Source organism: Microcaecilia unicolor, chromosome 7 (assembly GCF_901765095.1).
Source record: "Microcaecilia unicolor chromosome 7, aMicUni1.1, whole genome shotgun sequence".
Classification (NCBI taxonomy): domain Eukaryota; kingdom Metazoa; phylum Chordata; class Amphibia; order Gymnophiona; family Siphonopidae; genus Microcaecilia; species Microcaecilia unicolor.
In genome coordinates, this window is record NC_044037.1 from 155,564,886 (window position 1) to 155,592,485 (window position 27,600).

Genomic DNA, 27,600 nt, shown 5'->3' on the forward strand with positions numbered 1-27,600 from the left:
AGAATTGCTGGATATGGGCAGATGGAGGGGAGGTCAGGGGAGAGAGGAGAATTGCTGGACATGGATGGATGGATGGAAGGGTGGACAGGGGAGAGAGAATTGCTGGACATGGATGGATGGAGGGGTGGACAGGGGAGAGAGGAGAATTGCTGGATATGGATGGATGGAGGGGTGGACAGGGGAGAGAGGAGAATTGCTGGACATGGGTGGATGGAGGGGTGGACAGGGGAGAGAGGAGAATTGCTGGACATGGGTGGATGGAGGGGTGGACAGGGGAGAGAGGAGAATTGCTGGACATGGGTGGATGGAGGGGTGGACAGGGGAGAGAGGAGAATTGCTGGACATGGGTGGATGGAGGGGTGGACAGGGTAGAGAGGAGAATTGCTGCACATGGGTGGATGGAGGGGTGGACAGGGGAGAGAGAACTGCTGGACTTGGATGGAGGAGAGGGGTGAGAGAATTATTGGTGGATATAGATATAGGAGAGGGAAGAGAGAGGAGAAATGCTGGACATGGATGGAGAGAAGGAAAGAAAAAAGAAGAAGATGCACATATAGTAACATAGCAGATGACAGCAGAAAAAGACCTGCACGGTCCATCCAGTCTGCCCAACAAGATAAACTCATATGTGCTACTTTTTGTGTATACCTTACCTTGATCTGTACCTGTCCTTTTCAGGGCACAGACCGTATAAGTCTGCCCAGCACTATCCCCGGATGAAGATGAGGGAAAGGGAAGAGAGGAGAAAAACTGCAGATGGATGGAGAAAAAAGGCAAAAGCTAGAACCATGTTATACCTCCTCCAGTCAATTCCACAGAGGACCCAGCTTTTACTTATGGATGTATGGCAAGAAATGATGAAGAATGGAAGAAAGTAAAGAAGTAAACGGAAAGGAAGCCCCAGAAACAGAGTTAAGGGAACAGATAGAAAGCAGCACAATCAGAGACTGGGACCAAAATGATCTGAAAAACAAAGTCATCAGACAACAAAGGTAGAAAAAAATCATTTTATTTTCATTTTAGTATTTGGAATATGTCCAATTTGAGAATTTACATCTGCTGTCTTAATTTGCACTGGGTATACTGGAGCTGTAACAGCTTACAGAAATTATTAATGAAAAAAAAATCTCAAGTTATTTTTTCTCCTATACTGGTATAATATTTTCAATGATGCCTGTTTATATGTGCCATGGCTGGTATAAGGGGTATGGCTAATGTGGGTGTGGCTATCATAGGGGTGGAGCCACAGGTGGTGACACCCCCCCCCCCCCCCCCCCCCCCGCCCATAATGGAGCACCGGTACCTTTTTTCCTACAAAAAAAAAGCACTGCATATAGGTTTATTATTTTGGTGCATTTGTCCTGTTTCAGCCACATAAAACAAGCAATGGGTAAACCAGGAGACTTTCCATGGGGCAAGTAATAGATAGTAAAACCACAATATGTACAGATTGAACAAGTAGGATGATTAAAAGGCCTGATTACTGTCATGCATATAGCATGAGATTTATGGAGAATTCACTATTAGTATAGGCTCACAGTAATGGCTACCATGTGCTAAAAACAGCAAGCGTGCTAAAAATCTTACAGTAACTGCATGCCGAGGAAAGGGGCAGGGACTGGGTGGCTTGTAAGTGAACAATGGGTGTAGGACTGCACAGTGAGTTAGAAGATGGTACTATACTACATAGTATTTCAGCTCTCAATATGACTCCACAGGAGGGTGAAAGCTCTTAATTTCGTAGGACCCCTAGTGGCAGTACAGCAAAACTACTAGAAACAAAGGAACATGGAAAAACGAAGACATACTATCCATTCCTCTCCCTTAGAGATCCTATGTAGTTGTCCCAAGCCTGCTTGAATTCAGATACAGTATTCACCTCCACCGAGAGGCCATTCCACAAATTCATCATCTTTTCCTTGAAGTAGTATTTCCTCAGGTTATTCTCGAGTCTGTTCCTTTCACCTTCATCCTATGGTCCTCTCATTCCAGAACTTCCTTTCCATTGAAAAACTTGCCTCTGTGCATATAAGCCACAGATGTATTTATGTTTAAATGGTTTTTATTGAAACTTCAGCATATCACAACTGTTCAATACTTTCACTATGTTATTCTCCAAACATATCATGCTGTATGTGAACAACTCAATACAAGTTAGCATCCTTGGAGTTTTACAACATTTTCTCCCCTAACCCCTCAATAGCCCCCCCTCCCCAGACTCATCCGTCTACATGCTAACAATGTAGTTCAAGTCATCATCCAATTATGTTTAACATTTCTCCCCAATCTCCTCAGTTTAGCTTTATACAGAACTTCATACCTCTCCACTACCAAGTCCTGAACCTCTCCTCCTCCCCCTACCCATTCCCACCTCCCCTATCCCAGTGCAACACTCAAAGAGCACACCACAGTTACCGATTCCAAGGAAGCTTGTTCAGAATTTGACTCCGCGCCCTTGGCGAGATTATGTCTAAATACGCCCCCAAACTGCTAGAAACCTCCGCTACCTACCCGGTGACAAACCTGCACCTCTGGCCTCCCAGGTCATTAATTCATGTAGTTTATTCCTCCAGTGCCAGAAGGAGGGAGGGTGATCTTTCGTCCAATAGAGGAATATACATTTCTTCCCTAAAACACAAGCCTTCCCCAGGAATATTTTTTCTCCTCTTGTGCCTATTCGCCACTGGCCAAGTGCACTAAACAACGCCTTCTCATAAGTTAGCCGAAATGGTCTGCCTACAACCTCCTGTAAGAACTGAGATATTGCTGACCAATATGGAGAGATCCTTCTACATTGCCACAAACCATGAAAAAGTGTAGCCTCTGCCCTGCTGCATTTCAGACAACCCTGTGAAGCCACTACCCCCATATGGTAGGCCTGTCATTGCGAGATGTAGGCCCTGTGCACTGATCGGAAGTGACATTCCTGTAACTCTGCATTATGTACCATCTTAGGACCACTTTGAAGGGCCGCTAACAACAATCTAGCTGGTACTGGTCTGCCTATTTCTGTACTCCACCGATCTGCGATCTCCTGTAAATCCCGGACTTGATCCTGTCTACTTAATTCTCTGTGAAACCATGTCGACGCCTGACCTAAAGCATCCCCTTCCAACAATTCGCGCAATTGCTCACCGAAGCCAGGCGACAAACTTCCAGCCGGAAGCGACTTCACATAGTGAGCCAATTGAGCATACGCCAGCATACTCAACGGGCTCCTCCCACAAAGTTCTGCAAGACCGTATAGCCCAATAGGGGGCCATCCAGTTGAAGTACACTTTCTAGAGTAGTCACCCTTTTTACTTTTAATTGGTGGAACACCCTATTGTCCTGTCCCGGGGAAAAATTCAAATTCCCTTGCAGGGGCAGCCACACACTACTCATAGGATTCTGTCGCCATAACGGAAGCAATGCTCTCCACAATTGCCATATCGGCCTAAGCAGTAAACTCCTTCTGACTTGCTCTGGCAGTTGCCCTCTAGTAGCGTGCAGTAATGAGGCCACATGCCATGGACCAAAGTAACTCCTTTCCAAAACCATATCTGTGTAATTACTGGTGCCCAACATCCAATCTCGTAAATGACGGCGCAGACATGCTTGGTTATAATTCCTAAGATCAGGAAATCCCAACCCTCCAGACCCAGTGTTACCTACCAAGAATTTCCACTTCATTTTCGACCCCCCCCCCCCCCAAACAAAACTTTGCCACCATCCGGTGAAACGCCGCCAAATCCCTGCTAGTAAGCCAGAGAGGCAATATTTGTAATACATAAAGCCACCGGGGAAAGATTATCATTTTAATCAGATGTATTCTACCCAGGAACGACACCGGTAGAGCCGACCAAGTCGCCAATTGTTCCTTCATCTCCTGTAGCAACTTGGAAATATTGATCTTATATAATATTGAAGTGTCCATTGCTAACTGGATGCCTAGATATCTGAAGTTCCCTAATGCCCACCTCAGAGGGAATCTACCCCCTCACCATCTTCTTACGTCATCCGAGCTTGCTAACGCCTCTGACTTCATGAGGTTCAGTTGGAAGCCGGAAAAATCTCCAAATTCTACTAAGCTTTCCATAGGAGTGGCCTTTGGTCCTGGGGAACTGAGGAACTGAGTTCAATTCCTACTTCAGGCACAGGCAGCTCCTTGTGACTCTGGGCAAGTCACTTAACCCTCCGTTGCCCCATGTAAGCCGCATTGAGCCTGCCATGAGTGGGAAAGCGCGGGGTACAAATGTAGCAAAAAAAAAAAATAATAAGATTAGGCAATGACGTCTTAGGGTCCGTTATAAGCATTAATAAGTCGTCCGCAAATGCTGCCGATTTAAAGGCGTGCTTCCCTATGTTAACCCCTTTTATACCCTGGTTAGATTGTATCTCCCGCAGCAAAGGGTCTAAGGTTAAAACAAAAAGCAGTGGCGATAGTGGGCACTCCTGTCTGGTGCCCCTTTTTATCTGAAATCTATCCGACATTACTCCGTTTGCCCACACCTGTGCCTTCGGGTCTGCATATAAGGCTCGTATCGCTTTCAAGAATCCCCCTCCTATTCCATACGCCCTCAACACCTCATACATAAATCCCCAGTCTACCCGATCAAACGCTTTTTCAGCGTCAAAGCTGATCAACAATGCCAGGATCTGTTCCCTTCTAACCGTCTCCAGTGCTGCTAATATCCTTCTCAGATTCTTCGCTATTACTCACCCACAAGTGAACCCCACCTGCGGCTCCGCTACCAGAGAGGGAAGGACTTTAGAAAGCCTATTCGCCATGATCTTAGCCAAAAGCTTCGCCTCCGTGTTAAGCAACGAGATTGGTCTATCCGCCGGCTTACCCGGCTTTTGGATAAGTATGATTTGTGCTTCATTAAGATGTTGGGGCAGTTGCTCCTGCTGGATCATAATATTGAAAACCTCACTCAGTAGTGGGCTGATCTCAGCCTTCAGCAGCTTATAAAATTCGCTCTGAAAACCATCCGGGTCCGGCTTTCCCCAATGCCCCCTGCTGAATTACCCACTCCACTTCTTCCACCATCACCGGGGCGCCTAACCTCTCTGCTTCTCTATCTGTGACCCTGGGCAGCTCCATTGTGGACAAATATACCTCACTTTGCTCCTGCAGTGAGTCCTGCGGCTCGTATAGCTGGACGAAAAACTTGATAAATACCTTGTTAATGGCCTTATCCTCATGATATCTCTGACCATTGGAATCCACTATTGTTGACACTTTAGAACGACCCTCGTTTCCCCTGGCTAACCTAGCTAGAAGACCACTGCTTTTGTTCGCAAATTTGTATAATTGGTATTTATAATACGCCTGGGATTTCCTCGCCCAACCTTGCAACAACTCATTGAGACTGCATTGTGCCTCCAACAGCTGCCTTTTCACATGTAATGACCTAGCCTCCCCAAACTGTCTACGGAGAAGAGTCACCCGCCGCTCTAACCTCATCACCTCTCTATTGCGCAGCCTCTTGTGGTGGCTAACATAGGAAATAATTTCCCCTCGGAGAACTGCTTTAGCTGTCTCCCAATATAATCCCAGGTTAGATCTATGCTGTTCGTTTGCTTCTGCATATAGCTTCCATTTCGAGATTAAAAATGATAAAAAATGACTATCCCTATAAAGATAAGAAGGAAAGCGCCAACCACTCCCCTCTAAGACCGAGCCTCCACTAATCTGCACTTCGACCCAGGCATGGTCAGAGACCACTATGGGTCCTATCTTTGCTCCTTTCACCTGCGTCAGAAGCGTCTGCGATATCAGCAAATAGTCTATTCTAGACAAGGTATCATGAGCCCTGAATACATGGGTGTAATCACGCTCCAAAGGGTTAAGCTTACGCCAGACATCTACCAGGCCCAACGCAGACTCGAGAAGAGGGACCCCTCGCTCAGTTCTAGCCAGTTCCCTGTCTGTGGGATCAGAGCGGTCCAATCTTGGGTCTGCTACGTCATTCATGTCCCCTCCCAACACTATCGGTACATTGTCCAATCCCAGTATATGTTTAATCACCCTCTTAAAAAATTCTCTCTCAAACACATTTGGGGCATAAATATTACACAATAACATCGGCTGACGTTCCAGAACCACTGAAGCCAACACAAACCGGCCTCCTGGGTCTGCTATGACCTTCCTAGTTTCCAGGTGTAGGCCCTTCTTTATTAAGATCACCACACACACCCCTCCTCCCCACCGCCAGCGCCTCAAAAAGAGTGCCAACCCACCACTTTTTTAAATTCAAATGTTCCTCTGCCGAGAGATGCGTCTCCTGTAGAAAGGCAACGGAGGTCCCCCTATCTCTTAATACTTTTAACAATTTTTGTCGCTTAACGGGCGAGTGTATACCCCCCACATTCCAAGTTGTTATCTTTAAGTCCGCCAGTTTAACCTATTCCCTCCTTTTTCCACTGATCTCCTATTCCCACTAGTTGCCTGTCCTCCACCCCCAAACCAAGGGAATGTCCCAGCCTCCATTCCTCCAGCTTGCCGCTAGTGCATCCTAAACCTCTGGGAACCCTAGCCCCATGGCCTTGCCATTCGAGCGCTGCACTTTCCTTCCTCCCTTCTTCCCGTACCCTTCCCCAGCCCACCCTCCCTACCCTTCCCCTTCCCTTAAACACCATTACCCGTCCGGAAACTACCCGGAACTTTTCCATTCTAGGCCTGAAGCCATCCTACTCAATTTCCATTAACAGCCTCTTTCCCCCCTCAGCCCTTCAACAGCAGCCTCCACACATCAGGTCGTAAGCGCATTTGAAAATGCCCATGCTTAACAATATTAACATTTCTCATGGTCCCCCCTCCCCAAGTTCACACATTCTATACCCGAGCAATCTTTAAGAAAGAGCATAATTATGTCACAACCGTCTCTCCACACTCCCCATGTTCTCCCTCTCTCCAATCATTCACCCACTCACTCCCTATCTATATTCCCCTATATATCGTCCCCTTAAATGTGGTCACTCTATCATTATCATTCCCACATCCTATGACCTTTCCTTTCATGCTCTCCCTCCCCATCCATCATTCCAAACATTCTCCCCAAACAGACTCCCCCAATTAATCTCCAACCCTCAGTTCCTCCTCCCACCTTTAGCTATTAGCTGTAAAGCTCTTTTTTCTTCAAGTTCACTCAAAACCTCATTCTTCCTATACAAATATGTCTTCCCCTCCTGCTACCCAGCATCTATAATATACTTGCACAGGTTAATTAGTCCATGATGATCTTCTCCTGTTTCTTCCCTTCTTATACTTTGAGCTTAGTTACCAAGTCCAGTTACTCCTTTATGTCCAAACAAAATCAATTATATCCACCATTGTCCAATCTCAACCTGGGAGCTCTCAACTCTCGGGGCTCCCGATAACATCAGTGCCCAACATTACTTTAAACCTCTGCGGTTGTCCCCCAAACTGTAGTAAACGCACGTGTCCAGCTCCTGCTTATCTGCAACTCCAACAATTCCTTCCTCACTCGGGCTCCGGTCTCGCACTTGGCAATTTATCGAGGTAGCCTTTAGCGTCCTCTGCCCTTTCAAAGAAATGCACCTTGTCTTGATCCATTATTTTTAATTTTGCTGGGTATAGCAGGCTGAAGCGGATCTTCTGGGCAAAAAGTTTAGAACATATTGGAACAAATGCCTTGCGCGCTGCTGCCACCTGGGTAGAGTAGTCCTGGAAGCAAAGGACTTTGCTATTCTGATATCGGAGATGTTTGCCTCCTCGTAGCGCTTGCACCACCTGCCACTTATGTGCATCGTTTAGCACCTTTAATATTGTCACTTTAGGGCGAGTTTCTCCTGCCCGTCTGGGACCCAACCTATGCGCTCTTTCGACGTGAAACTCCCCAGCCAAATCTGGGAGTTCCGCTGCCTCGGGGATCCATTTTTCCAGGAAACTCCTAAGATCTCTCTCTCCCAGGGACTCCGGGAGGCCAATCAACCTCAAATTGTTCCGCCTGCAGCAGTTTTCGATATCCTCTAATTTCTCCTCCAAGGCTACTATGCGCTTTTGTAGAGCTGGGCTGCCATCTGAGAGTTTCTGCACCACGTCTTCCACGCTGCTGACACGCTGTTGGACTTCTTTTAATTCCGTCACCAAAGTAGTATATCGCTCCTCCATGCCGTCCAACTTGTCAAGTATTTTTTGGAATTTACCATCTACCGACTGTTTCACTGCTTCAGACACTTCTTTGATGATCTCTGCCACCCACTGTGAGCTCGTTGTCGGAGACGGCGGTTGACTCTTATCCGCCATCTTGGCCTCCACTCCACGCCCTTTCTCTCGGCTGTCTTTTTTTTGCAATTTCGATGCCATTCCACCCTGGCACCTCTTCCTCTCCACGGGTCACACCCTGCGCTTTGTGCCGAGAGCAGAGTTCTTGCATTTCGGGGGGAAATCAGCTGATTTTAAGCACTGGCTCTATGAGGTGCTTCGGAGCAGCGAGACACTGCTTCCTCACTCCTCCATAGCCCAACCGGAAGTCCGCCACAGATGTATTTAAACATCTTTGTCATATCTCTGTTCTCCTGCCTTTCATTCAAAGTATGCATAATTGAGATCTTCGAGTCTGTCCCCATACACTTTATGATGAAGACCACTGAACCAATTCAGTAGCCACCATCTAAAGCAACTTCATCCTCTTTATATCTTTTTAAAACTGCTGTCTCTATAACTGTACACGGTACTCTAAATGCGGTGTCACGCCTCACATTATCCACATCATCAGGGGTGTCTACCGTATTGTGATGTTGGTATCATTCACAAAGAGGAACCCTTATCAGACGCCCTTCAGCAATATCATTTACAAAAATGTTAAAAAGAACCAGACCAAGAACCAAATCTTGTGGCATACAACTGATAACATTCCTTTCCTCAGAGAGATATCCTTTTACCACTACTGGTGGTCATCCTCCACTCAACTAGTTTCTAAACCAGTCACTTTAGGACACATACCAAGGGCACTCAGTACATTTATACGTTGTCTATGCAGAACTGTGTCAATGGCTTTGATAAAATCTAAGTACACCACATCTAGTGCTCTCCCTTAATCCAAATATCTGGTCACCCATTCAAAGAAATTACCAAATTTGTCTGCCAAGAGCTGCCTCTAATGAAACCATGAAGCCTCAGATCCTGCAATTCACTGGATTCCAGAAGCCTCAGATGAATTCCTCTGTTTTAGAAGTGTTTCCACTAATTTACTTATCTGTAGTTCTCAATCTCTTCCTTACTTCTACTTCTGTGGAGTGGGAACAAATCCACTCTTCTCCATTCCTCCAGGACACTTCTTCCCTTCTTTGATAGATGGGCACCATCTCTGCTCAGCAGCAGTTGGAAAATCATCCCATAGTCCAGGAAGCTGAAACACTCAACAGCACCATCTGTGCAACAATGCATTCATCTAAAGGATGCGAGCTTCTCTGCTTTGGCCTTTACCCTCAACAGGGAGAACTGACAAAAACACAACCTGTGCACCAATCTGCTTCACATTCTCTTCCAGAGCCATAGTCACCTTTAATATGTTTAGAGGAGTACCTAGCAATATCATTTGTACCAAACCGGATAAGCATCATTGGGTAATAGTCAGCAGACTTGATGAGTCTCAGCAAGCTCTTTAGCATCACGAATCTTGGCACCTGGCAGAGAGAGCACACCTCCCAGGACATCATGTCTGATTGGCAGATGAATTCCTCTGTAACCCTCAGAAGAGAATCATCAACCACCGCTACCTTTCGCTTCTAAGTGATCACTGATCTGGCAACTTTGGAGATTTTGAGCTTTGGTTTCTCCTGCTCTTGGAATGCTTTCCCCTCAGGGCTGTATATTTATTCTTCAGTTTGAGGGTAGGTGTAGAGTCATGGTACTAATCCTGCAGGGTCTCATGATCTGTGTCCAACTGCCTTCTTTCAACATAGCTTCTTCCTCCCCTGTACTGGAGATCTTGATGCCTCATGAAGCATTTCATCAATGTATTTCTCATGCTCACGGATTCTTCTCCAGGTTCCTCCACTTCTTTCATGAGGGATTTAAGTTGCAGACATAAACCCCTAGATTCTATATAGCATCACCGAAATTGCGCACGCAAATCAGGTCGTATTCTGGATTTACATGTGCAATTTAATTAACAAGCCAATCAGCAACAATAATTGCCACTTAACAAGCAATTATCTAATTCTTTGGTTTGTCATCCAGTCATTTATTTCACAATCCTCCTTCAGAAATAATACAATGGATTGTTCATGTTGTGAGTTTCCAACCTTTAATGAGAGAAATTATTCTTATCCCTATCACAAAGTCCTCCTCTCTATGCCATGCATGTAGTAGTTTGCCCATCTGCCAGTATTACCTACAATAATAATTTGTAGACACTTAATCTGCTTCTTCCCACAGACGCAAATATCAAAACCTCTGTACAGATATATGCCATGAGGATAACCTTTTATAGGTTGTATAAGAAATAAGATGGACTACGAGGCGGGATGGGGGGCGTGTCAAGATGGCACCGTGAGTGGTGGCGTTAGAAGCGAGCTCCTGCCTACTAACTGCTGAAATTTGATTTATTTACCTGTTTTGAGACATGCCGCACACCAAACGTAAGGGGACAATTCGGGGGGTTCCCCTACCCCCCCCCCGCGACGTCCATGCCGGCAAGTGGAGGTTTGGAGCGCTTCTTCCCCGCACTGTCCCGAAGAAGTGGAGCGGAGCGGAGTCCTTAGCGGGAGGGACCGGTGAAGCGATCCCCCCGCAGGAAACAGAAATCTCTCTCTCCCCGCCTTTCTCTACGACGCCTCCTTGCCCTGCAACTGCCTTGAGCGGGACGGGGTTTCTCTCAGAACCCGGAAAGGGTGATTTCGAGGAGCTCAGAGGGGAGTCCAACTCTGTAAGGACATCAGCAGCTGCAGGAGAGACGGAAGTGAGCCTGGGTAAGATCTGGCTGAAGTTACTGGAAATAGAAAAAACCCTGAGACAATCTTCGGACGAGGTAAAGACTCTGAGTTTGAATGTGCAGGAAGTGAAGAACTCATTAAATATGGCAAAACAAGATTTTTCTTTTAAGATCGATGCCTTACAGCAGTGGCGTAGCCAGAAGTCAATTTTTGGGTGGGCCAACAGGTTGGATGGGTGGGCACTAGACAGTGGTGTGCTGGTAAATGTTTAACAGGCTCTCTCCCCGGTCCACCTCTGCGGCCCCCCCCCCCCCTCAAAATTGCAGAGCTGGCTATAGCCGGGGAGAGAGCCTGGGGGGTGGGGGAGGCAATGCATTACTCTCTCCAGAAAAAAAAAAAACATTAAATGATCCCAGGTTCCAATCTAATTCATGTTTAATGTGGGATAAAATGCCATAAATAAGTAAATAAATATAATCTTTTAATGTTGAGCACCTGATTCTCAAAGTGGACATGTTCCAATCATTATAATGAAAATAAAATGATTTTTTTCTACCTTTGCTGTCTGGTGACTTTGTTTTTCTGATCATACTGGCCCAGTATCTGATTCTGCTGCTATCTGTCCTCTTTACTCCGTTTCCAGGGCTTCCTTTCCATTTATTTCTTTACTTTCCGCCTTTCTTCTTCATTTCTTGCTCTGGGTCCTCCGCAGACTTGACTGTCCAGTGGATCCAGCTTCTGCCTATTTTCTTCATCCATGTGCAATTTTCTCCTCTCTTCCTTTTCCCTCATCTCATCTCCTTCCTCACTCTTCCCTCCCCTCCATCCATGTCCAGCATTTCTTCCCTCTCCCTTCCCTCTCCTCCATCCATATCTAGCAGCCTCCTCTCTCCTGCCCTTCCCTCCATCCACCATGTCCAGCAACCCTCCTCTGCCCCCTGCCCTCCCCTCCATCCACCCATGTCCAGCAACCTTCCTCTCTCCTCTTCCCTCCCCTCCATCCACCCATGTCCAGCAACTCTCCTCTCCCCTCCATCCATCCCCAGCAATTCTCTTCTCTCCCCTGCCCCTATCCATCCATCCCCAGCAATTCTGTTCTTGCCCCTGTCCCCTCCATCCATCCATTCCCAGCAATTCTCCTCTCTCCCCTACTCCCCCACCTCCATCCATCCATCCATCCATCACCCCCAGCAATTCTCCTCTCTGTCCTGCCCCCCACCTCCATCCATCCATCCCCAGCAATTCTCCTCTCTCCCCTGCCCCCACCTCCATCCATCAATCCCCAGCAAGTCTCCTCTCCCCTGCCCCCACCTCCATCCATCCATAGCAATTCTCCTCTCTCCCCTGACCCCCACCTCCATCCATCCATCCATCATCCCCAGCAATTCTCCTCTCTCCCCTGCCCCCCACCTCTATCCATCCATCCCCAGCAATTCTCTCTCACCTGACCCCCACCACCATCCATCCATAACGTGACTCTCCTCTCTCCCCTCCCGCTCCCATCCATGTGTCCAGCGATTCTCCTTCATCCCATGCATCCTTCCCTCCCATTCCACCTGCCCGCCCTCTCTCTGACGGCAGCGCTTCCCAGACGCTGCCTACCGCCGCTACGATCTACCTCCTCCCTCTGTCTCACTCTCAACAGTAGCGGTAGCGATTCAAACACGCTGCCTCCTGCTTCTAACCCGGAAGTGTCTCCTCTGCAGAGGAGACGCTTCCGGGTTAGAAGCAGGAGGCAGCGTGTTTGAATCGCGACGCTACCGCTGCTGTTGAGTGAGACAGAGAAAGGAGGTAGATCGTAGCGGCGGTAGGCAGCGTCTGGGAAGCGCTGCCATCAGAGAGAAGGAGGCAGATGCAGGATCAGCGCTGCCTGCGCCCTCCGCTCCGCTGCTGGGTGGGCCTGAACCCAAACTGGGTGGGCCTAGGCCCATCCAGGCCCACCCGTGGCTACGCCCCTGCCTTACAGAGAGAGACAAAGCAAACTGATGATTTTAAAATGGCTGTGATAAAAGATAACATGGAAATTAGAAGGAAATTGGAACAAGTAGAGAACTTCAATAGGAGATTAAATCTCCAAATATTGAATTTTCCTAGAGTAGTGGGAGTACCCCCAAAAGATATGTTCCAGAGATATTTAAAAGAAAACTTAAATTTTCCCCAAGAAGTATTTCCTCCTTTGAACAAGATCTATTATTATATCAAGTACGATGAAAAAGGTTGGGACAGAGAATTCAACAGATTTACAAAATGTCACAGCCATTTTGGAGCTAACAATTGAAGAACCATCTGAAAGAGGGACGTTGATAATTTCCTTTGTATTTCAACAGGACTTAAATGCAGTAATGCGCCTTTACTTTAAATCAACTAACCGTGTGTTTGTTGGCCAGAAAATCTGGCTTTATCCGGATGTGACTAACCACCTTATAATTGAAAGAGAAAAACGCCTAGATTTCGACCCAAATCGGGAGATAGACGTTTATGTCACAAAAACGAATAAATCGGTATAATGGAAAGGCGATTTTGGACGTTTTCAACTGCACTCCATCACGGAAGCGTACAAAGTTGACGGGGACGTGTCGGAGGCATGGTGAAGGCGGGACTGGGGCGTGGTTATCACCCGAACAGAGATGGGTGCCTTTCGTCGATAATGGAAAAAAAGTATGCGTTTGTAGCTAGAATTTAGGGCACTTTTCCTGGACCCTGTTTTTTCACGAATAAGGCCCCAAAAAGTGCCCTAAATGACCAGATTACCCCCAGAGGGAATCGGGGATGACCTCCCCTAACTCCCCCAGTGGTCACCAACCCCCTCCCACCACAAAAAATGATGTTTCACAACTTTTTATTTTCACCCTCAAATGTCATACCCATCTCCCTGGCAGCAGTATGCAGGTCCCTGGAGCAGTTGTTAGGGGGTGCAGTGGACCTCAGGCAGGTGGACCCAGGCCCATCCCCCCCCTACCTGTTACAATTGTGCTGCTTAATGCTTATTAGTCGTCCAACCCCCCAAACCCACTTTACCCACATGTAGGTGCCCCCCTTCACCCCTTAGGGCTATAATAATGGTGTAGACTTGTGGGCAGTGGGTTTTGAGGGGGATTTGGGGGGCTCAACACACAAGGGAAGGGTGCTATGCACCTGGGAGCTCTTTTACCTTTTTTTTTGTTTTTGTAAAAGTGCCCCCTAGGGTGCCCGGTTGGTGTCCTGGCATGTGAGGGGGACCAGTGCACTACGACTCCTGGCCCCTCCCACGAACAAATGCCTTGGATTTATTCGTTTTTGAGCTGGGCGCTTTCATTTTCCATTATCACTGAAAAACAAAAACGCCCAGCTCACAAATTGTCAAATAAAACATGGACGTCTATTTTTTTCGAAAATACGGTTCGGTTCGCCCCTTCACGGACCCGTTCTTGGAGATAAACGCCCATGGAGATAGACGTTTTTGTTCAATTATGCCCCTCCATATTTACACAAGAAAAACGTAAAAAGTTTCTCTCTATGAGGTCAAAAGTTTTGGAATTGGGAGGTTCTTTCCTCCTGGCCTATCCCTGTAAATGTGTCATCAGGTTAAATCAAGTTAAATATATATTATATGCCTGATCAGCTTCAGACCTTCCTAGACAATAAACGATAGAGTTGAGATATATATGGGACTGACGGAGCCATATTAATTTTTATTTACATATTATGATTGTGTTATCTTCACTAATTCCTATCCCCCTATTATTGAGGTCTAAGGAAGCCAAACTTTGTCTTTACTAGGACGTTTTGAACAATTATAATTTTCCTGTATTATTAATTAATGGCTGTATTACACTTTTGCAGTATGATAATTTCTGTAATAAGTATATAAAACTAATACAAATTATGAACAAGGACTACGAGTTTACATTTGAAAACTCCCTAGTCCTTCAGAAAAAGGCATTGTGAATTTGGAGCCATTTCTTTAAAAAAACATACATTGATGCCAAAGCAGCACATGTATTTGATGGGTCATACATCAGAAGAAAGAGAATTCATGCAAACAGCAGTGTTGCTTGGAGCTTTGTACGTGTAAGCAGCATCTCTTACAATATAACGGCAAATTGATTGTTAAGCATCTAGGTGGCAGATGTTGTAAACTGCATGACCGAGAACTGATAATGAAATTGAGTTCAAAAACTCAAGCTTTTGATCTTTCAAGTTGCTGTTGCACACAAGAGGCAAGCACAACTCTCTCCACAAGCTCTCCTCTGAAGTCCAGGTCCAAACAAGAAATCAGCCAACAGTTTAATCTTAGCTGCAGCTGGTGTAAATGCCCTCAAATATTTTCCTGGATATATGTTTATTGCCAATCTAAAATGTGGACTAGAAGTATACTGAAAAGTACTTCTAAAATATGCCTCCTTGAAATTTCTGTGTGCTATAGATCTTTAAGTAAATATTAATAACAGCAGTGTATTGTTAGTAGATGATCCCTTTATCAATTACACAGAATGCCTTTCTTCTTTCTTGAGGAGGAATATGCTTGTTCTGTTAATGGCTTTACTATTTTTATACATTCACCACAAAGTTCCCTATTCCTATAAATACTATTCCTTTTATATCAGATTCAAAAACCCAAATTTCTTTCAAAAGATAGGAGTAAGAGTACTGAAATCTGTAGTAAGAGACTAGAAACCACAAAACAAATGAAATACTAATTTGTATGTAACCAGTATAAAGGGTCACAATATATGTGCATGAGTAAAACCTAGGCATTTTAAGAGTTATCCATAAGAATTTCTGGGAAAATGTTCTTGTCTTTCAAAACGGCCAAGGAATATCAACTTATAATATAAAAAGAGAGTGTTGATTTGTGCTACTCTGATATCCTTGTTAAAGCCAGAAAAATCTGAAGTGAATGAAACCATCAAGAGCTGAGAGTTCACCCACAGTAAATACTGACTTTCCTGATAATGGAAAATATGATAGCATTGCCCTGTACAGTAAGACTATAAAGTAGTTTGGGTACAGTAACTAGGAAATGTAATCCAGTTAAATTCAACAGCACATACATTCCTGTCCTGTATAGAGCTTTGCATAAATGACTGTACTTTTACCAGCATATTACCAAGTAAACAAAGAGATTACTCAGCTATGTTTGCCACCCCCTTTCTTATTTTCTAAGTCATGTCATTTTAATAAGAAGCTAGTCTGTGGCTTCTGATTTTCACAGAAGTGAATGATAGCACTGCTATGATTTACTGAGATTACAATGTGTAAAAAAAATGGCTGTGAAATATAAAGCAGCAGCTTCATTAGGTCAGTCCCACCTCCAACAGGGCCTCTTATCATCCTAGAAGGATGATATCAATTAATTTATCTTCTCATAGTGTATTGATCATAACCTTCATCGGCTAATCATGCGAAAATTACAGAGGAATATTGTAGTACTCTGTCATTTCAAACCCATCGGCTTATTGATTGGGGGTCTTGCAAGCTATATATTAGAATATTTTAAAAATCATTATGGGAATGTAAAGGAGTGAAGGTAAGGTCAGATGCTAATAGCTGCACAATATTTGTCTTCGGTATCCATTAGTAAGGATTAAACTGAGATTCAAAGTGAAATCATTAAAAATTCATGAACATGGATACCCTGTCATGTCTTCTAATAAGAAAAATTTCTATACATACAAACTTTGAAAATTAAAGGTTCAGGATTTACATTTTGTGGTGATTTAATCCTGGACTTAAGAGATAAGTTAAGCTTTAAAATTCTTCAAAATGGCATATGGTAGCACACACAAGGCTCCCAAGTTCAAATCTGGTGTGATACAGATACATCACAGCCATAATGCTTTTGGACTAGGGAAGGGATATTAAGCAGAATGAGCAAAGCAGTATGGAGTATCAACTCCACAGTCATTATTTTAGAAACATATCCACATGTAAATATCAGCATTTATAAGTGTATATTGTGTTTCTCTTTTTAAACTTATTTTATATTGAAATCTTAACATCGGCCAGTCTCACACAAAATAGCAATTCATATTGCTTACAGCAGTTGACCACTACACCTTAACCCCCTTCTCCTGCTTTCCCGTTATCTCATCCCACTCCCCCAATCTCCCCCTAGCCAACCATTTTATCTTCATTTATTCTTCAGTGCTGTCTTGATTCACATCACTCTGGCCTCTCAGCCTAGTCTCGTATCTTCCAACAAGTCTTAAAATAAAACATCATGAACAATGTATAAACCAAGGAGGAAGTGACATCATCCACAGAGATGGCAGTTTGAGACACAAGCTCCGGGGCTTACTGTCAGTAGGAGATGTAATGATTGTTCCTACCTTGCTAATTTGACTGATGTGCCTGTTGCTGTGGGAAGGAGGATTCACCAGCTACTGGATGTCTGCTGGCCAGCGCACTTCAAAGGCGAAATCAGCTGTTTCTCCTTCACTGCTGGGGCCACGTGTTGGCGGTGGGCAGTGCCTTAGTGACGAGTCATACGGCAACTTCAGATTCTAAGCTGGCGTCCTTTTGCACTGAGATGTGGAACTGGTTTCAAGAATTAAAGTCGAACCTCACAACTGTGAGGTCGGAATTGCAAGAGTCTATGGAAGAATTCATAAAGGATGGCAGCGATGTAGGGTGGCAGGTGGAGGAAACTGAGGAGCTATTGGAAACACACAGATAGAGCGCTTGCAGACTCACATTGAACAGGTACAGGAACAACAAGAAGCTGGAAGATTTGGAGAACAGATCAAGGTACTATAATCTGCGACTGAGGGGTGTGCCAGACATAGTGGTGGACAGACAGATCAAAGAGACTTCAGGCCTTATTTCAGCGAAGGTCTTACAAGTCAAGGGCACATCTACACCAATTCCTCCCCCTTGCTGGATAGAGTGCACTGACTGATGGGGTCCCATGTGGGCAATCGGCCACAAGATGTGGTAGTGTGCTTTCATAAGTATGAAGAAAAAGAGTTTTACATGTGATTCGACAGAAAGGTGGTACTATTTCCTGGGATGATGCGGTGGTGGAAATTTACTCGGATATTGCACCAGCCACTTTGGCCTTTTGACAGGCATATCACGACTGGATACAGCTGTTGCAGGAGCATCAAGCTAGATATCGATGGCTTTTTTCCCTATTGGCCTCTACTTTACACTTGGTGGAAAGACTTACTCTGCTACATCAATTACAGGAGTGAAGGATAACTTGGTGATGGCGGGTTTATTGACCCATGATGCGCCTGCTGCTTCAACATCTGTTACCTCGCCACACAAGTGTCCTGTGAAACAAGGCTGGCGTTGGCTAGCTAAATCTGGGAAAGCTTCATGGTCAGCAGCCTTGGATGCTAGATGTGCTTAATTATACCCTGTTGGGGGTTTGGTATGGACAACAAAGCTCATAATTCTGTTATTATGATTTGATTGCTCCTGGAGTAGGGGGTTCGTCCTTCCTCTATTAATGGGCCCTATTTGTATGATGTGGGGCCAAATTCATATGGGAGGGACTGGGAAGGAGGGGGGAAGGGATGGTTTGGGTAATATGGTTTAGGTGGGAGGTGAGGATGGTGAGTGAATGGCGATGTAGGAGGGAAATGGACCTTTGGGGTAGATATGATTTGGGCGTTTTTCATGGCATGTATTGACTGGTGCATCTTATTATCTTTGTATTTTTTTTTAACCTATAATGTTAGGGGATTGAACTCCCCTCAAAAACGGAGTTTATTTTTTTTAAGGAAGCAGATAGGGCAAAAATTGATGTGGGGTTTGTGCAGGAGACCCACCTACTACCTTCCTGAGACTCTCTGTTGTTTCATCCTAAATTTCCTGAGGTATTTCAAGCTCCAAATAAATTATGTAAGAAAACTAATGCAGTGCTAATCTTGATACATAGGACTGTTCGGGTGATGCTTCGGACACCCTTATGGATCCAGAGGGCCGTTTCATTTTTGTGAAGGCCGAGTTGAATGGGCTGCTCTATACTTTTGTGAACATCCATGCCCTCAATACAGGCCAAGGGGATTTTTTTTTATTTTCTGGTACCTAGGTTGCATTTTAGTTATAGGACGAGACTTTAATCTGACGTGTCATCCTTTGATGGATAACTCCTAGAGTAAAATTCAATATGCCAAATGAGATTGTGTTATGCTGAGCAGTTTTATGGCTCGCTTGGGTTTGGAAGATGTTTGGCACCTGTATCATCCGGGAGAGCGAGATTATTCCTTTTATTCCGCTTTACATGACCTCCTATACTCAGATAGATTTATGGATGATGGAGCGCGGATTCTGTTTGTTAGTCTCTCAAGTGTTTACTGAACAGGTGTGGTCAGATCATGCCCCGGTGTCATTGGTGTTACACCAACACCATGCACAGAGAAGTCAAGATGCTGACTGACCCTCAACCTTATTTGCAGTTAAAGGCAGATTTCAGGGAATATTTTCTATATAATGATAATCATACTGTAGGGCCAGTGTCTCTTTGGGAAACTTTTAAGGTATTTGCCCACGGAATCTGTAAATCGTGACAGGCCTTCAGAAATAGGGTGAAGAACCAACAGCGTCTGCAGCTTTGTCAACGTATGAGTCGTTTGGAGTGGGGATTATCAAGCTCCTCCTTCCTTCCATATAATTTGTCAGCAATTGGGTCAAGGTTGGAGAGAGTTACAGGAGTTTGATCTTGAGGATCTGGCTATTTCACTCCAACAGGTCCATCAGGAATATTTTGAGGGGAGCAATAAGGCAGACCACCTATTGGTGGCTAAACTTCGGAAACAGCAAACTCGAAATTTAATAGTACAGACGAAAGCTTCTAATAGCGACATAATTCAGGGTGAGAGGGCAATTGGACAAGAATTCATTCGATACTATGAGCACCTGTATTCAGCGGGACAGGGGGCATCGGTTACCAAGGTGGAGAGTTATTTGGATGGAATTAGGATGGAATTACACTTCCTAGTTTGTCACTCAGTGCTAATGCCCAACTTTCAGCTCCCATCTCCGCAGGTGAGTTAGTGAAGCAATTGCCCATCTATCAGTGCATAAGGCCTCAGGATTGGATGGCTTTTCAAACTTTTCTTATATGAAGTTTGTTCAGATTTTGGCTGAACAGCAGACTCATTTTTATAATTCTTTATTTATGGAGCCTCAGTTACCACTTTCTCTTCCTCAGGCTGGAGTGACATACACAAACCGGAGAAGGATCCGGTGGAGTGGTTAATTATAAACTGTTAATTCGGATTTTGGTGGCTAGATTGCAATGATATTTGACTGAGTTGGTACATAGGGATCAATCAGGCTTCACAGCAGGCTGGCAACCAAAAGATAATGTACAGCATTTGTTGGATCTAATTTGGATAACTCGTCAGAGGCAGATTTATGCAGTAGTTCATAGTATAGATGCAGAGAAGGCAATCGATGGGGTGTCCAGACTTTTTATGTTTGCTACTCTTCGTCAGTTTGGTTTTTATGGAAATTTCATGGCTGGAAGGCACTTAATTATGATTCTCCGTTGACAAGCCTTCATATTAAATGGTACTTATACCAAATTTTTTTCTAATCTTTCTTAGCACTAGGCAGGGGTGCCCGATGTCCGCACTTATATTTGCGCTGGTTATGGAACCGCTGGCCCAGGTGATTTGGGATAGCACTGAGATTAGTGGGATACTTGTAGGAGAGCAGGATTCTAGGATTTTACTCTATCCTGACAATATAATCTACACCTTGTCGAATTCCTTGTCATCATTAGCAGCAGTTATAAACTTATTACACCATTTTTTTTGTTAACATTTGTACCTCGCACTTTCCCACTTGTGGCAGGCTCAATGCAGCTGACATATTGTATACAGGTACTTATTTGTACCTGGGGCAATGGAGGGTTAAGTGACTTGCCCAGAGTCACAAGGAGCTGCCTGTGCCTGAAGTGGGAATCAAACTCAGTTCCTCAGGACCAAAGTCCACCACCCTAACCACCACTAACCACTAAGCCACTCCACTCATTGCAGTCGGGTGTCAGGATTTACCGTTAACTCTACAAAATTGGAAAATTTAAATCTTACAGTGTCTGGTCTTACTCTTCAGGTCCTACAACGACGCTTTCTCTTTAGCTGATTATCTCATAGTATCCGATATTTGGGAGTGTCTGTTCCAGCGGATTTGGATTTGTTTTCTTTGAGTTATCCTCCTCTGCTAACTCGAGTTCTGGCAGATTTGGATCACTGGGAAGGGCTTAGTTTATTTTAGGTGGGGCAGATTAGTTAAGTGAAGATTAACGCATTACCCCGTTATTTATATTTCATTAATTGCCTCCCTTTACCAATTCCTAAAGGCTTTTTGATTAAACCTCAAAGGAAAGTGCTTCCTTACATTTGGCAACGAAAACTGCCTTGGATATTTCGGAGTCATATGTTTGTGACTAGGGAGCAGGGTGGAATGGGGTACCGTATTTTCTTAATTATTATAGAGCAGCTCAAGTTACGGCTGTTTTTCAGTGGAATGCTTTCCCAGGTAAGCGATAGGTGCAGATGGAGCAAGCAGTGTTACCAGAAAGCGAATGATACATACCTGTAGCAGGTGTTCTCCGAGGACAGCAGGCTGATTGTTCTCATGACTGGGTTGACGTCCACGGCAGCCCCCACCAACCGGAACAAAAACTTCGCGGGCAGTCCCGCACGCAGGGCACGCCCACCGCGCATGCGCGGCCGTCTTCCCGCCCGTGCGCGACTGTTCCCGCTCAGTTGAATGACAAGCAAAGGAATGAGTAAAAACGCAACTCCAAAGGGGAGGAGGGAGGGTAGGTGAGAACAATCAGCCTGCTGTCCTCGGAGAACACCTGCTACAGGTATGTATCATTCGCTTTCTCCGAGGACAAGCAGGCTGCTTGTTCTCACGACTGGGGTATCCCTAGCTCTCAGGCTCACTCAAAACAAGAACCCAGGTCAATTGAACCTCGCAACGGTGAGGGCATAACAGAAACTGACCTACGAAGAACAACTAACTGAGAGTACAGCCTGAACAGAACAAAATCGGGTCCTGGAGGGTGGAGTTGGATTCAAACCCCAAAGATTCTGCAGCACCGACTGCCCGAACCAACTGTTGTGTCGGGAATCCTGCTAGAGGCAGTAATGAGATGTGAATGTGTGGACAGATGACCACGTCGCAGCCTTGCAAATCTCTTCAATAGTGGCTGACTTCAAGTGGGCCACTGACGCTGCCATGGCTCTAACACTATGAGCCGTGACATGACCCTCAAGAGCCAGCCCAGCCTGGGCGTAAGTGAAGAAAATGCAATCTGCTAGCCAATTGGAGATGGTGCGTTTCCCAACAGCGACCCCTTTCCTATTGGGGTCGAAAGAAATAAACAATTTGGCGGACTGTCTGTGAGGCTGTGTCCGCTCCAGATAGAAGGCCAATGCTCGCTTGCAGTCCAATGTGTGCAACTGACGTTCAGCAGGGTGGGTATGTGGTCTGGGAAAGAATGTTGGCAAGACAATTGACTGGTTAAGATGGAACTCCGACACCACCTTTGGCAGGAACTTAGGGTAAGTGCGGAGGACTACTCTGTTATGATGAAATTTTGTATAAGGAGCATGAGCTACCAGGGCTTGCAGCTCACTGACTCTACGAGCTGAAGTAACTGCCACCAAGAAAATGACATTCCAGGTCAAGTACTTCAGATGGCAGGAATTCAGTGGCTCAAAAGGAGGTTTCATCAGCTGGGTGAGGATGACGTTGAGATCCCATGACACTGCAGGAGGCTTGACAGGGGGCCTTGACAAAAGCAAGCCTCTCATGAATCGAATGACTAAAGGCTCTCCAGAGATGGCTTTACCCTCTACACAATAATGGTAAGCACTAATCGCACTAAGGTGATTCCTTACTGAGTTGGTCTTGAGGCCAGACTCTGATAAGTGCACAAGGTATTCAAGCAGGTTCTGTGCAGGACAAGAGCGAGGTTCTAGGGCCTTGCTCTCACACCAAACGACAAACCTCCTCCACTTAAAAAAATAACTCTTTTTAGTGGAATCCTTTCTAGAGGCAAGCAAGACGCGGGAGACACCCTCAGACAGACCCAACGAAGCAAAGTCTACGCCCTCAACATCCAGGCCGTGAGATCTAGAGACTGAAGGTTGGGGTGCAGAAGCGCTACGTCGTTCTGCGAAATGAGAGTCGGAAAACACTCCAATCTCCACGGTTCTTCGGAGGACAACTCCAGAAGTAGAGGGAACCAGATCTGATGGGGCCAAAAAGGCGCTATCAGAATCATGGTGCCGTGGTCTTGCTTGAGCTTCAGTAAGGTCTTCCCCACCAAAGGTATGGAAGAATAAGCATACAGGAGGCCGGTCCCCCAATGGAGGAGAAAGGCATCCGACGCCAGTCTGCCATGTGCCTGTAGTCTGGAACAGAACAGAGGCAGCTTGTGGTTGGTCTGAGAGGCGAAAAGGTCCACCGAGGGAGTGCCCCACTCTCGGAAGATCTTGCATACCACTCTGGAATGGAGCGACCACTCTTGCGGTTGCATGACTCTGCTCAGTCTGTCGGCCAGACTGTTGTTTACACCTGCCAGGTATGTGGCTTGGAGAAGCATGCCGAACTGGCAAGCCCAATGCCACATCCCGACGGCTTCCTGACACAGGGGGCGAGATCCGGTGCCCCCCTGCTTGTTGATGTAATACATTGCAACCTGATTCTCTGTCCGAATTTGGATGATTTGGTAGGACAGCCGATCTCTGAAGGCCTTCAGCGCGTTCCAGACAGCTCGGAGCTCCAGGAGGTTGATCTGAAGATCTTGTTCCTGGAGGGACCACAGACCCTGGGTGTGGAGTCCATCGACATGAGCTCCCCACCCCAGGCGAGATGCATCCGTCATCAGCACTTTCGTGGGCTGCGGAATTTGGAATGGACGTCCCAGGGTCAAATTGGTCCGAATGGTCCACCAGTGCAGCGAATTGCGGCAACTGATGGACAGACGGATGACATCCTCTAGATTCCCGGTAGCTTGACACCACAGGGAAGCTAGGGTCCATTGAGCAGGTCTCATGTGAAGGCGAGCCATGGGAGTCACATGAACCGTGGAGGCCATATGACCCAGGAGTCTCAACATCTGCCGAGCTGTGACCTGCTGAGACGCTCTGGTCTGAGAGGCAAGGGATAGAAGGTTCTGCGCCCTTGCTTCGGGAAGGAAGGCCTGAGCCATCTGAGAATTCAGCAGCGCTCCTATGAATTCCAGAGATTGGACTGGCTGGAGATGGGACTTCGGGTAATTTATCACAAACCCCAGCAGCTCCAGAAAGTGGATAGTACACTGCATGGACCGAAGAGCTCCTGCCTCTGAGGTGCTCTTGACCAGCCAATCGTCAAGATATGGGAACACATGCACTCCCAGCTTGCGTAGATACGCCGCAACCACCACGAGACACATCGTGAACACCCGTGGTGCAGAGGCGAGCCCAAAGGGCAGCACACAATACTGAAAGTGCCGTGTCCCCAGACGGAATTGGAGATACTGTCTGTGAGCTGGCAGTATCGGGATGTGAGTGTAAGCGTCCTTTAAATCCAGGGAACATAGCCAATCGTCTTTCTGAATCATTGGTAGAAGGGTGCCTAAGGAAAGCATCCTGAACTTCTCTTTGACCAGGTATTTGTTCAGGCCTCTCAGGTCTAGGATGGGGCGCATCCCCCCCTGTTTTCTTTTCCACAAGGAAGTACCTGGAATAGAATCCCTGCCCTTCCTGCCCGGGTGGCACAGGCTCGACCGCATTGGCGCTGAGAAGGGCGGAGAGTTCCTCTGCAAGTACCTGCCTGTGATGGGACCTGGAGGATTGGGCTCCCGGTGGGCAATTTGGTGGAGTGGAGGCCAAATTCAGGGTGCATCCGCACCGCACTATTTGGAGAACCCACTGGTCGGAGGTTATCAGAGGCCATCTTTGGTGAAAAACTTTCAACCTCCCCCCGACCGGCAGGTCGTCCGGTACGGACACTTTGATGGCGGCTATGTTCCCATGGATCCAGTCAAAAGCCCGTCCCCGGCTTTTGCTGTGGAGGCGCAGGGGGCTGCTTAGGCGCACGCTGTTGACGGGAACGAGCGCGCTGGGACTGTCCCTGTGCCTGAGGAGGCCTTCGGGCCGGCTGGGTGTACCTACTCTTGTTGTAGGCGTAGGGCACAGCCTGCCTGGCCCGGGAAAAACGTCTACCTGCAGAGGTGGATGCAGAAGGCGCCCGGTGGGAGAGCTTGTCGAGAGCGGTTTCCCGCTGGTGTAGTTGGTCCACCAACTGCTCGACCTTCTAGCCAAAGATGTTATCCCCCCGGCAAGGGACATCCGCCAGTCGTTGCTGGGTGCGGTTGTCCAGGTCAGAGGCACGTAGCCAGGAGAGACTGCGCATCACTATACCTTGGGCCGCAGCTCTAGATGCCACATCACTGGTGTCATAGGTACCCCTGGACAGGAACTTTCTGCACGCCTTCAGCTGCCTGACCACCTCCTGAAAAGGCCTGGACTGCTTCGGAGGGAGCTTGTCGACCAGGTCCGCCAGTTGCTTCACATTGTTCCGCATGTGAATGATGCGGGTGATGAGCATGGAAGATTAGTAGGCCTTCCTCCCAAACGAGTCCAGAGTGCGAGACTCCCGCCCCGGGGGCGCCGAGGCGGTATTCCTCGAACTCCGTGCCCTCTTGAGAGCAGAGTCCACGACCGCCGAGTCATGAGGCAATTGGGGCCGCATCAACTCTGGGTCAGAGTGGATCCTGTATTGGGACTCCGCTTTCTTGGGGATGGTGGGGTTAGATAAGGGCTTCAGCCAGTTCCAAAGCAGTGTCTCTTTGAGCACATTGTGCAACGGCACCGTGGAAGACTCTCTAGGAGGTGATGGATAATAGAGGACCTCGAGCATCTCAGCCCTCGGCTCATCCACAGAGACCACGGGGAAGGGAATGCAAATAGACATATCCCTGACGAAGGAGGCAAAGGAGAGGCTCTCAGGGGGCGAGACTTCCTCTCCGGTGAAGGAGTGGGGTTGGAGGGAAGGCCCTCAGACTCCTCTGAGGAGAAATATCTGGGGTCCTCCTCCTCCCCCCACGAGACCTCTTCCTCGGTGTCGGACATGAGCTCTTGCAGCTCAGACCTGAACCGGGCCCGTCTCGACTGCGAGGAACCATGTCCTCGATGATGGCATCGAGCAGTGGACTCCCGCGTCGAGCGGTGGACTCCCATGCCAGCGGGGATGAAGCTCCCTCCATCGACGGGGATTCCACCTGCGTGGCAGTCGACACCGGTACCGCAAGCGGCGTCGGTGTCGGAGGCCTCGGCATCGGGCTAGAGCACGCCGGAGCCTCCATCAACGGCGCCGGGGTGCCGGCAAAGCCTGGCGCATCAGCCCTTCCAGAATCCCTGGAAGGATGGCTCGGAGGCACTCGTCAAGGCCCGCTGTCGGGAAAGGCAGGGGGGCAGGTGTGGGTTTCGGTGCCGGAAGCTGCTCGGATCCAGGAGACGGTACCGAAGTACCCATGGACTGACGCAGCGACACCTCTTCAACCGACGGGGAACGCTCCTCTCGGCACTGCCGCTTCCTCGGCGTCAAATCATCTCTGGAGGCGCCGGAGCTGGTAGTCCCGTGCGCCGTGGGCGACCGATGGCGGTGCATTTTAGTCTTCTTTCGGTGCCCGTCATCGGCGCTCGGCGGCAGAGATAAAGAGGAGGTAGAACCCCCCCCCCCCCGGCCTCGAGGGATCGGGTCTGACAGGGTTCGGTCCCGATGGCCCTGGGTAGAGGAAGTGGCCGGGGCCGATTGCCCGTGCGTCCGCTCACCCCTGCCGTCGCCGGTGGACCGGCGGGCCAACGGTACCTGTACTCCTGGGGTTGGTGCCATCGTCGGTGCCGATTTCGTCGACATCGGTACCAGTACCGAAGATCCGGCCGTCGACACCGATGCCATCGAGGGGCCGACGCAAGTTCCAAAAAGACGGTCCCGAAGAACTTGCCTCCCCACCTGTGTCCGCTTCCGCAAGCCGAGACACAAGGTGCACGTCTTGGTGTTATGCTCCGGCCCAAGGCACTGGAGGCACCAAGCGTGGGTATCGATTTGCGAGATCTGCCGGTCGCACCGACCACACTTTTTGAATCCGCTCGGGACCTTCGAGGACATCGACGGAAAAATCATGTCGGTGAAGTCAAAGTCGTCAATGGTGGCGGTGAAAAGCACACCTGAAAAGAGAAACGAACGCGCGGCCACAACAAGGTGCCCCCGCGGCTAAAGACGACGAGGGGACAAACTTCTTTTTTTTTTTTTTTTAAAAGAAAGAAAGAAAAGAGGCGTGAACGCGCACGAAAAGAGAAAAAAAACTTGCGGCTAGGCCGCAATCCGGTTTCCGGGGCTGACAGAGAGAGAGACGATAACACGTCTCTCTCCAGCGCAGAATCGAAAAAAAACTGAGCGGGAACGGTCGCGCACGGGCGGGAAGACGGCCGCGCATGCGCAGTGGCCGTGCCCTGCATGCGGGACCGCCCGTGACGTTTTTGTTCCGGTTGGTGGGGGCTGCCGTGGACGTCAACCCAGTCGTGAGAACAAGCAGCCTGCTTGTCCTCGAAGAAATGCCGTTACACTATATGCCTTGGCTTTCTCTGCTTTAGTTGCACTCTAGATCTCACCAGGAACCTTATGGAGCATCCTACATATTAGCTCTCTAGTATTCCATTAAGATGACTCTATTCCCTGAACAAGCAAAAAAAACAGCACAAAGGACCTTTA

General features: G+C 47.3%; 1 protein-coding gene across 2 annotated transcripts in view; it reads right to left on the minus strand.

The window, feature by feature from the left end:
* The window catches only part of AGAP1 (ArfGAP with GTPase domain, ankyrin repeat and PH domain 1), a 2,358,592-nt gene that overhangs the window by 1,687,570 nt on the left and 643,422 nt on the right, over positions 1 to 27,600 (minus strand). The window lies entirely within an intron of this gene.